The sequence below is a fragment of the Ischnura elegans genome, chromosome 10 (assembly GCF_921293095.1).
Source record: "Ischnura elegans chromosome 10, ioIscEleg1.1, whole genome shotgun sequence".
Lineage (NCBI taxonomy): Eukaryota > Metazoa > Arthropoda > Insecta > Odonata > Coenagrionidae > Ischnura > Ischnura elegans.
The window spans coordinates 55,843,197-55,855,956 of record NC_060255.1 but is presented as its reverse complement, the minus strand read 5'-3'; positions in this window follow the sequence as shown (position 1 = coordinate 55,855,956).

The following is a 12,760-nucleotide window of genomic DNA, read 5'->3' as shown; positions in this document are numbered from 1 at the left end:
TACCAAGTAAAAGAAAGGTGCTATTTCTCACTCGTCCGACCAAGCCTTGAATATGCAGCGAGCATAATGGATTCGGTGCTGAAAGACTAAATCCGTGAATTGAATAAAATACGAAGGAAAGCTACGCGATTCGCTAAAAACTGCTACGGGCAAACATATATCGTTACCCAGATGTTAATCGAATTAGGCTGAGAGCCGATAGAGACTCGGAGGCTGCACTATAGGCTTAGATGGTTCGAACAAGTGAAAATAGATCGACAAGGAGAACATCATATTAGATCCCCCCGATATATCCAGGTCCGACAGAAACGATAAATTGATAGAGATATTATGCCGAACGGATAGATATGGGATTCGTTTTTCCCCGAACCATAAAGGACTTGAATTGATGTAAGTCGTAATTTAATTTAGATTGAGAATTTCCTTTTTATTTGTAGACGGCTGGTGTCCTAACACCCCCCACCACACGCCTTTTTAGGCGGCTTGCGGAGTAGTATGTAGATGTAGATGAAAAGTCAAACTAACAATAGATTTCATAATTGTAACCCCGCCAGATGAATCCCCCTCCCCCGATAGATGTACCAACCTCTCTCCTGAAAATCCACCTGAAGAGTTTTCTTGACTAAGGACTCGGTGACAGTCACGTGTGGATGCTGGGGGATTGTGAACAAAACAATAAAAAGCTCTCCTGAGAATGGGAAAGCAAGGGAGGAAGTATCAATTGAGTCAGTGGAAAAAGGCTTTCAGGGCCTAGAAAGATAAGTGCACCTAGGACGGGCCGTAAAGGTAGTGTCGCCAAACTGTCTGCTGATCCTGGAATTTCACTACTATTCTAAATTTTGCCAGGATTACATCAGCTAAAAATATAATTTTTTTAAATAAAATGGCATTCTCCCTATTAAAATTCCCCATTGCTACCTAATTAAATACTCAAAGAAAAATGTAATTTTCCATGGGAATTCAATGCATACCTAATGAAAACCAACGTAGGTATCCAATGGGAGAGACAAACAACAGGCAAAAACCTCAGGGGCAAGTGATTAGACCTACGAAGCAAGTATCAACTAAAAAGGCAGCAATTACTGATCCATCTGCCACATGTATTTACTCTCGAATGTGCATTTCAACTCAGAAAAGTTTCCTCAAAATACCCTCATTCTGCAAGAGTGCTCAATTCATTCATTGCTAATTCCCAATAATGTAAATCAATATTGAATTTTTTGTAATCTTGCACAAGAATTGAAAATATAAGCCGTTGTATGAACTAAAAATTTGGGAATCTTAAATTATTAATGCTCATATTTTTTTAAATAGTCACCCAAATGTTATGATTGCTATTTCGTTGAGAGGAAATAAAATTGATAGGCATTAAAAATTGCATAGAAACGCAGTTTTTATGGGTTCACTTATACTTTCATAGTTCCACTTACCATGTCCTGCAAATTTAGCCTATGTCCCACAATTCATAATATGATTCACTAAACTTTGGAAAAATGTATCCTAGTGTTTTTAAAGAAAAGTATATGGCCAATTCAATAGGCACCTGACATGTTTGCCTAATTGATAATCTGGCAGTGGTTAAAGAAATCACACTTGAATATAAATCTCAAATTGATTAACTTCCAACACATGACATAAAAATCACTTATTTCAGGTAATAAAATTTAAAATAACCCCTTCAACTTTCACTCAGTTCAAGACAATGCTATAATTTTCACAGGCTTGTGCTAGGAGTGAGCTGTACTACCACGATTTGGGATGGATGTGAGATAAGACTAAAATCTCTAAACCTCTTAAGATAAGACCAAAAATATTTGCACATGATCAAACTAAACTAGACTAAAGTTACGGCTAACAATACAATGAATTTGCTAATTATTTTCAAATTAAAATAAAAACTACAGGACTAAAAATGTTTTGCATGAATAATAAAAGAGATATAATTTCAACTAACCATACCTACAAAGAGTCATAAATAATAATATGGATATCAAAGGAGGCATTACCATTAGATAGATAAAAGGATAAACTTAAACTTAAGAAGTGCATCCAAACAAGAAGTCTACCATGGCCCCTTTCTGTGGGGTATTTTAGCATATTGCAAACAACATTTGTATTTTTGAGGGCTCTTTTTAAAAATTGTCTTTCATAATATCAAAGCATGAATACGGCCCCGCAATGAATTACATGGGACAGGTTATAAAGGATGCAAAGGAGAATAAATACGTCCCTATGAAAAGGGGAGCTGCGTCAAACCAATGTCAGGATTGTTGACTTGTAATGATGAATACCTCAAAACATAATCTTCCTTCAAAAACTGGATGGAATGCAAACAGTGGCGTATCAAACAGGAAATTCCTACTGCGGTATGATTGGGACTAAAACACACGAACAGGCTAGCGAATCTCAAGAAACTTCGCACACAAATCACAGTTTACATCAATGAGTTACACGGTCATTAAATAGGTTACTCAAAAAATTGTTTCGAGAAGAAATATTCGAGTAGTGCCTTCTATGGTATAAGGTAAAAAATAAGGTTGATCCATTTTTCCATGCGTAACTTGACGTCCAGATAAATAACACTGACAACACTAGTTTGTATGAAGTTGTTGCCACGAAAATACCAAGTTACAACACGAGAAATGGCTGCATCAACCTAGAGGCAATTGTACGTGTAACCTAGATGCATTATTCATAATACAAAACAGTAAGTCATAAGGGAAAGAGTGACAGAAAGATAAACTATTTTCACACATTAGTCGAGGATTGGATTCATTCCCGGCCAGTGAAACTCTCTCTTGGTACGTGCTGCCACCATTACTCATGAGATGGTGTTTTCCTAAGTTTCAAGGACGCTACCACTCTACTGAAACGATTGGTCGCTCATTTTACGACAGAATTGACAGTGACCCTGTGACAAAGATCGTTGCATAAGAGAAGATTGAACAAGGTTTACACACGGCCGTCTTTAAACAGGCCGGAGGGATGATATTTGGCAACAACGCGGAGGAGGCCTGTTTATTATTTGTTTATCATTCTACAACAGTGGACTCGTGGTGAATAAGATACTCGACAAGACTCGTTTGAAGTTAATTTTCTTCCTCTAAACCCTATTTTTGCAGGAGATGACGTTAGAAGATTCATTTTTTAACCTATCATATTAGCTGTAGTCGAAGGTAAGTTATTTATTTGTAAGATGAAGCGTTGGAAGATGATGAGCTCATACTCAATCAGTTCGACCTCCTGGAAATTATGAGCAAACCAATATTAATCACTGCCGAGGAATATTCGGGTCTCAATTACGTTTGTGGGTATGCTGTCAGGAAGGAATTGCATCACTTAACCATTGATATATGTGCAGGTTCATTTATTTCAAATGAGGGTAGTGAAGATGCCTATTTCATAGACTTTACACGGCACACGGAATTGCGCAATCTGACGTACGTGCGAAGGCGCAATCAAAATTGCGTCGTGTAAAGCGGTGAATTGCTAGAACACATGCGAGAATGCGTGGACGCGAGACGGCAAAATAGCCCATGTTCTATTTTCGTTAGAACAGGGGCTATTTTGCCGTCTCTACTTACTACTTCCTCGGCACCACAGCCCGGTATGGGCTTTGGTCTCCGTCAAGACGCCTGTCCATTCTCTCCTGTTCTGCACTTTCTCCCACCATCTGACAATCCTCATAGCCTTTATGTCTTCTTCCATATCCTGCATCCATCTTTTCCTCGGTCTTCCTCTTTCCATCCATATTTCCATGTAGAATCTTCTTAGGCATCCTTTCTTCACTCATTCTTTTTACATGACCTAGCCAAGCTAGCCGCTGGGTCTTCACAAATCTCACTATGTCTTCGCCTCGGATAATATTTTCTATTTCCTTGTTTGTTTTTATCCTCCAAGTTACCCCATCTGTCACGGAACCATATATCTTTCGCAAAATCTTCCGTTCAAATATCCGCATAACTTGCTCGTTTCCAGCGGAGATGCTCCACGTTTCTGCTCCATATGTCACGACCGGTCTTTTAAGTGTCTTATAGATCTTGAATTTCTTCTCCTTAGATAGAAGAGTTGACTTCAGGAGCTTAATATTAGCAAAGTAAGCCCTATTTCCAGCAATTATCCTCTTGTTGATCTCTTCTGTCATTGAGTTCTGACAGTTTAAATTAGTACCGAGGCAGCTGAAATATCTTACATTTTCAAAGTTGTACTGCCCAAATTTAACGTTTTGAGTCCATCTTCTGTCTTCCGTGGTCGACATTTTCATGTATTTCGTTTTTCTCTCATTGATTCTGAGCCCTATATTCTTACTCTTCTGTTCTAAGATTTCGAATATTTCTTTCAGAGAATCCACATTCCATGCCATTAGAACTGTCGTCGGCATAGGCACATGCCTGAGTAGATTCATGCACAATTGTCCCCTCTAACCACAGTTCTTTCATGGCTTCATGTAGACACATATTTAATAGTACTGCTGATAGAGAATCTCCTTGTCTTACTCCAGATGTTATCTTAAAGGCTTCACTAGTCTTCCCCCGATATAGGCCTTAGCTTGAGATCCTTCCATAGTCATATTTACCAACTTAATTAGTTTTTTTGGTATTCCAAATCCCTCCAATGCCTTCAACATTTTTCTTCTATTGACACTATCAAAAGCTTGCTGTAAATCAATGAAAAGCATATGTAGGTCAATGTTGTACTCATAACATTTCTCCATGCATGCATGTCTTATTACAAAGATTTGGTCGGTTGTTCCTCTTCCCGGCATGAAGCCACATTGGTATTCACCAAGGATTACTTCAGCATGCGTGTTAAGTCTCCTCTGCAGTATACAAGAAAGTATCTTATAAGTGACATTTAGTAATGTGATTCCCCTATAGCTGCTGCATTGCAATTTATCTCCCTTCTTGAATATAGGGCAAATTAAACCAATCTTCCATTTCTCAAGCATCTCTTCTTTCTCCCATATTTCACATATCAGTCTACGTAGGTTCTTTGTTAAATTTTTTCCTCCATACTTGATTAACTCGGGTACAATTTGATCTTCCCCTGGAGCTCTCCCATTCCGCTGCCGTTTTAACGACTCCTCCACCTCCTCAATTGATGGCCTACTAATACTGGTGTCCACCCTCATGTCCAACATTTCTCTATCCTCCTCATCTATCTCATTGACATTCAGCAATTCCTTAAAGTACTCGGCCCATCTTCCCATTACTTCTTCCTCTGTTCCAACCAACCTCCCATTCTTATCCTTAGATGCGTTTGTTCTTGGTTGAAATTTATTTGTCATCCGTTTAATTGCCTGGTATAACGTTCTACTTTCATTTTGTGTGTTCAGTTCCTCAATCTTTTCCACATACCCTTTTAAGTACTGTTTTTTCTTTTTTCGTAGTTTTTTATTTGCTTGTCTTCTGCATTCTTTATATCTTTCGACACTTTGTCTTGTCTCTTTCTGGATGGTGTTTCTTCGATCTATATTCTTCCTTTCTACAGCTTTTCTGCACTCATTATCAAACGATTCTTCATTCCTTGTACTCTTTCTTTCTCCTATGGTCTCCTTTGCACCCTCTTCCATAGCCTTCTTTATATTAAGCCATTTTCTCTCTATCGAGTCATTTACACTCAGGTTCTCTGCTCCTTCTTCTAGTTTCTTACCCAGGATTTCCTGGTATTGGGCTACAATTTTGCCGTCTCGCATCTGATCTAGCAATTCACCGCTTTACACGACGCAATTTTGATTGCGCCTTCGCACGTACGTCAGATTACGCAATTCCGTGTACCGTGTAAAACGGACTTATTTCTCCTTGTATGTCTGTAATAAGTGTTGGTCTTCATGCATTGGCCATTATGGTGACTCTAGCAGAACCCAAGTATGATGCTACATTTCTTAAAATTATTCTCCTTGCCGATAATTTAAGAGGAATTTATGAAGACAGCTGTTTTCAGTGCAATGTACCGAACAGTTATTTTTTTGCAAGATTTATTAAAACTCTGACAAATGTATTTCTAAATAATTATTATACCAAAGTGAGGAATAACAGATTGGATGTCGCTAGACACACTTCCAATAAGAGAAAATACTCTACAATTATGTGACTGCTTTCAATTCGGCGACTATATATTTCAATAAAATCATCTGTTTTATACATAACTAATTTGTATCATTCCTGTCTGCTCCTGCTTCACAATCAGCAATGGATGCAAGATTGTCCCGTGGTAAGTAAAACAGCAGTTTTTTAGTGGATTTCCTTGCCGCAAAGCGATTTCTTTTGCCGATATTCTACGCCGAAATAATAGACTGGTCGAAGGTGAGAGCAATCCCGCAGGCCTCCTAGATGACGGGCGCGCGACGTTGCCACATCGGTCACTCCGGCCTGTTTAAAGACGGCCGTGGTTTACACCACACAATAAACATATTGTTGTGCTAATCTCTATCAATGTATTGTATGGAGTTGATCTCATACAAAATGCAAAAATAACTGCAACGCTAGGCAGCTAATTAAGATAATTAAAACTTCAAATTACATACCAAAGATCTCCAACAACGGTCATCTCTCAAATGCCCACGTTTTCACAAAAACAAAAGAAGCTCACATTTCGCCGATCACCACGGTTACTTTGGCAACGCTTAAGCCAGCGTCCAGAACAGCATCAGTAAAAGCAATATTTGTTAAATAAATTGATCCCTCTCAGTGATGAATATGTTTTGCATTATTCATGCATACAACTTTTTAATTCCGCTAGTGAACACAATGGATATTCGAATAATATTAGAAGACGTTACATCTATAAGGAATATAAATATTACCTGACGCGCAAATAAATCTAATGAGCTAATTGCGAGATTTGTCCAAAAAGCCACGGCCATATTTTTTTTTTTAATGAATCACCATGGAATGAGGGGAATTATATAAATTAGTGTAAGTAATTCCTTTACATTCGTTCCCTTGCCACTGGGGCTGATAGCTCAAATTAGTAGCCACTGGACTTTTATTCCTAGGCTGTTGATAAGTAACAAGATAAATAAACATTAATTAATTACCGAAATTAGAGAACCATTGCATTATCGCTATTCAGAAACAAGCTGAGGATAGATCGTACTCGACAAACGGAGATACAGAATTATGAAATTGAAATTCAAAGGAGGGACTGACTCTTCTTCAAATTTTTTCATGTTTGGGGGTTCATTCCCGGCCAGCAAAACTTACTGCTGGCATGTGCTGCTACCTTTGATAACTATATTCTGAGGATATTATTGTACGGAAATACCCCTGCATTAGTGAGAACCTCGTAGAGGGTTGCAAGCCCCCAAAGATTGGATTTGTGGCCCCACGAAAAAACTTTCATCTGTGCTCGGAAATGTAACGAGGAGAGACAAGAGAGGTGGGAGGGAGGAGTCCCTAATTTAGGGTTCCCGTTCGTCCCATTTTTTCCTCAGGATCTACATTACACAGTTGCCTGAAAAAAGTATGAGTCGTTTTCATCGCCTTTTGACCGCAGAGGAATGTATGTTTGTTACACTATATAATGGTTCAACAGCTTCACCGAAATAGACAAACATATTCAGGGACGCCGACTTACAAAAAATATTGGGGGGGCCCAAACCGGGGATCTTTCCCCGGGAAATTTTATAAGTAGTGAGTTTTAAGTTTTTTAAGCGTTTTAGAAGAGTCATATGATCAACATTAGAACACTGAGAACTCTAATCTCGATATCTGGACACTCCGGGGAAAATCGACAAGCCTGACACTTTTTTCCTCACACCCATAACGAATTATTGAGGGGGCTCGGCCCCCCTCAAGCCCCATGGAGTCGGCGCCACTGAACATATTATCCCACTCGCAGATACATATAGGGGGCGCAGGGGGCGCGCTTCCCCTCTTTCGGGGCCGCCTTCATCGACGAACATAGCATAACCACAATTGTAACTGTTTTATGTCATAAGATGGTATTGTCTGGTATTTGCGTATAATTAGTTTCAATAAAACATTCTTAAACTTTGCGTGTAACTTAATTATTTTTCATTACGATAAAGGTATGGGTAGCTCAAAATATCTTTTGCGCCCCCCCTTTAGTGTTTTCTGTATCCGATACCGTATTGTCGAGAAGGTAAATATAATAAAAATAGCATGCATGTAGGAAAAATTTAAGTCGTAAATACGGAGAGAAGTTTTAATAAGACATAGTGAATTTTTTCAATAATTCAAAATATCCTTCGTCTGCCGTCTTACTATGGTAAGGTAAAGGAAGATAGACTGGAAAACAGAGGGATTTAAAATGGCATTCTTTCCTCGTCCTATCGGGGGCAGCGACGTTTTATTTATTGATAAAATTAATGCAGTCACTCACCAAGACGACTCATAACATGTTTTTCTTTCAACACTGGCGTACTTTGGTTTGACTGCACTTTCTTTATTTGGACAAGATGGATTTGCGTTTTAGTCCTGTGTTGCGCAAACAGAGTTTCATACTTAATCGGAGTTTTCGCCACTTGGCATAAAATTGCACATACTGTTTCAGCTATTGTGTGTATTTATTTTTACGACCGTGAACGAACCGGGATCCTTGTCCATGCTGGTGATTGGTCACCCTATGCCTGACACCCTATAGGTGGCTCGGAGGGTTTTCTGTAGATGTAGACCATAATTGACTATTGGTCTTGTCGGAATATTATCTTTTTGGTGAGTTGTGGAATTCCGACTTTTCCACAGATTACTCTGAAGTAAGGAATGAAGATTCTTCTTACTTGAAGTCCTGGACAAGGTTGACGTTATCCATTTACTTACTGATGTTTTCACTGAGGCCGTAAAGAGCTTGGACAAGGAGGGGCTTCAAACCCCCCGTAAATGTCAAGAGTATTGTGTGAACCCCCACCAGTGGCGTATTTAGGAGGGGCTTACAGGGGTCATGACCCCACAAAATTTTATCAAAAATTTTTAGTTTATTTTTATTTTATTCCCCAACCACCGAATACAGCTCATATTGACCATTTTACATCGGGTTGTTCAACAATGCAAACAATTACACGTGTACGACCGACTATTCCCTGGATAGAGGCAACCTCTCCAGTCGGCAGTCGAACCCGAGACCTCTTAATTGGCATGCAAGGACTTTACCCCGCCGCCAACGAGACCAAAAACTTTTACTTTTTAAGTAATTTGCGTATCCATTAACGTCTAAAATTGTTTATTTTCATCTATTGTTAAGAATAAAAATGAAACTTCAAAACGAATTCGCTCCGAAATGCGTTAAAAAATGGGTATTTTATTTTCCGGGTTGACCTTCGACCATCTCTCCCATGGGATACCCCCGATCCTCTCTCGGGGGTATCCCATACTCCCCGAACCCAGATCATGACTCCTCCCCCGAAATTGAAGCTGAATCTGCCCCTTACCCCCAAAAAGCAAATCCCCCGTCCTCCTCCGTGCCCTCCTCTCAACTTCTCTCCTTTATTTTCTGGGTACGACCCCAGTATACATCATACCCATGCCTGCTAATAGCTGATGTTTGTAGAGTTGCCCCAAATGAAGGCATCCCCGAAGACGGTAGCGATGTAAGCTGCAGACGGCGCAACTAACCCGGATGCGAACGAATGCCCATCAACATAGCATCCAACAGAAAAGCCACAAATACTTTAACTTACCTTTTATATTTTCTATTAAGGTCGTAAACAGATATTATCCTTCATTAACTATAGATAAATAAGTAGCCAAATTAAACAACATGAATCCGGTTTCAGAGGCGCAGCGAGGGGGGGAGTTTGAGAAATGTTCAAATGAGAAAGTTGAATCCATTTTGCTTAATTGGATTTATATTACTTATAGAAGAGTGTAAGGATTGATAAAATATCCCTCGGAAAGCCATAAAACTCACCATTTCAGCCATTTATATTAAACATTTTCTGGGGGAAGGCCCCCGCATCTGGCGGGTATTCCATACTACCAAGGCCTTCCCTTTCCATACTACATTCCCTTCTAAGCCCCCCTAGCCTTAATAGGGTGGTTTCCTATTATTTTTTATTGCCTAAATCGAAAGATTATTTACTCCTGGAGTACGTATTTCACGCTTTTAGATTTTTTATTGACGATATCTATTTTTCGTGATTGAATAAAAAGTGAAAATTTTCAAGCGCGCGAAAACGCGACGGCTAATTAAGAAAGCCGGGAAAACTCCGTGTGACGTCGTTCTGGTTCCCGCTGCCGCAAATGAGGTGACCTTGGGGCAAGGCTCTGAGCGCTGATACGACGCAGGATGCTAGCAGGTAGCGCTTGGCTTAAATAAGGGTTATTAATACCTTATCAAACGAGGAAAACTTTCCGACCTTAGCCAGTTTTAATAGGTGATTATTAAGACATGCTTCCCTGAGCTCTGTGCCTCATGCATGCATTGGTAACCTCAGATGATGTAAAACTCTACTCGTATAGAAACTAGGTCCCTGTGACGTCACGTGGAGTGGAATCGCATGGGCGCCAATCTGGCCTTTTTCAAATGAGGATAAAATTGACCCTTGCCATTCGTCTAAACCGGTATTTCTAAAACCAAATAATCTGTATATTATGAATACAGTAATAGTGGGTAACGAATCACAATCAACGCCTTTCGTTTTCTTTGATGAAGGAAACTACCCTATTCCCAGCTGCGCCGCTGATCGGTTTGGCAAAGCCTTTCTCGTCCCTTCCGTCCTTGATAAATATGCTAGTTTTCTTCACCCCCTTCCAGCAAAATAATTCTACCGACAGGTTTTTGTTTAGTTTTACCATGTGTAGGGTAGCTAAACACGTAAGGTATTATATTACGCCACTCAATTTTCCTTTTAGTTAATATTTTGACACCGGCACAATTCTTATGCTTTTCGTCCTTCCTTACCAGTTCTATGCATCCAATCCGTTGCATACCGCGTCCTTTCTTTCCCTCCACCTGTCATTCGACGATAGTTTTCACTTGAACATTATCGCCCAAAATTTTTAAGGGAATATGCACTGCTAACATTTGCTTGTACCCTAAATTTGAATTTTCTCCATAGGTATTTCCTCAGACATATTTTTCAATTAAATTTGAGGAGCATCCAAATGTTCACAAGATTCTAATCTGTATCCGATACGAATTTCAAGGTGATAGCCCAAGTTTTTAGCGAGTATACATCGCCAAAAATGAAGACAAAATACGGCCGAGTGGAAGTGATTCATCCTTTTTACTTGTGTGCGTCATGGCATGTCCAACCCGCTGTGTTTTTTTTTAGCGCCATTCTCCGCAGTGCCCTTCTCTTATATTCAACTCTGCACATGAATACACATAATGTGAAAAAATTTAAATGGTCAGTAAATTCCTTTAGGATAATGAAAATTAAAACCTGTAATTCCACACGAATTTATCAAAGTATGACTACGTACTTTAATATATTCATGTGTAACTACATTTTTTTTACTTTTCGTAATGTTAAGTCGATTCCATGAAGTCACGAAAAAGATAGTGAATTCTTCCTATAGGATTGAAAATAATTAATTTACAGCTCCAGGGGCGGATCCAGGATTTTTTCCAGGGGGAGGGGCAGAAAGCAAACGATCTTCTCATACTTGCGATCAAAAACAAAATATAACATTAACTGTACACAATATTCTCCATATTTTAACATGAAAGTTATTCATATGAAATGAAATGATTGAGGTTGTGTAATGCACAAAAACAAAACGAACGTAATGATAACAGTACAAAATATTTTGTCTAGTTTTTAAGCGTCTGGGGGGGGGGCGGGGCACACGACCCCATAAATTCGCCTAAGGACAGCTCGATAACGCATCGGACAGTGTTCATTCATCGGACATTCAAAATATTTTTTGATGAAAGGGAACAGCATTCCCCCCTCTCCCCTCAAAAATAGCATGAGAAGTAGTTGGTATTCCCTCCGGATAACTTTTAAAACCAAATACAAGCTGCCCACCTGCCCCTCGCTGGGTACGCCCATGTTACTTCTACAATAATTTTGTGGTGAAAATCAGCCCTCAATCTTCAATCTCCTTGTTTAATTAACCTTGAACATTGGGCTCTGTAGAACAGCGACTTAATAGTGGGAAGAAGAACACTGGTTGCGAACGATAAACTCGTCAGTGTGTAACACGAGGCGTTGGAGCAATAGTCATTGCAGAGGGAGCTGTATGTGGGGAGGGGCAATTTCCTCCTCTATGCCTTGCCCTCCTTCCCTAAAACCTGCTGCCAATAGAAGTGCTGCAATGCGGAATGCTCCGGGCCCCTACGCTCAGTTTCGGCGAAACCACCGTATTCGCTCCGATGTGTGTCATTGGTACAGAACTCCGAGCAAAACATGGAAAATACTGTTACACATTGGATGACTGTTTTTATCATGATTCAAGGTATTTCATCGATTTTGGCAGATTAATTTGGTATACTTTATCAATCTCTACACCCTATCTGACTTATTAACTTGAATTTCCCTCTTTGTTATTCCCTCTTTCTCAAGGGCGTACCCATGATCAAAACTAGGGGGGCGGGGGGCAAGCCATGGTTGTTCAAGTTGTAGGTAAGATTTAAGCATGGAAAAGTTGAATGAAATCAACATTTTACGGAAACTGTAACAGTTCTTCATAATTTTTTCCAACTATTTGCTTGAAAAAGTATTATTTTCCTTTGAGACATTTGTGATTTTTGCTTCTAAGGGGGGGGGGGGGGAGCAGCTTCCCCTCCCGCCCATTCCCTTTATATAAACATTTAAAAAAATATTCAGATGAATGTAATTGGTACAGGACTC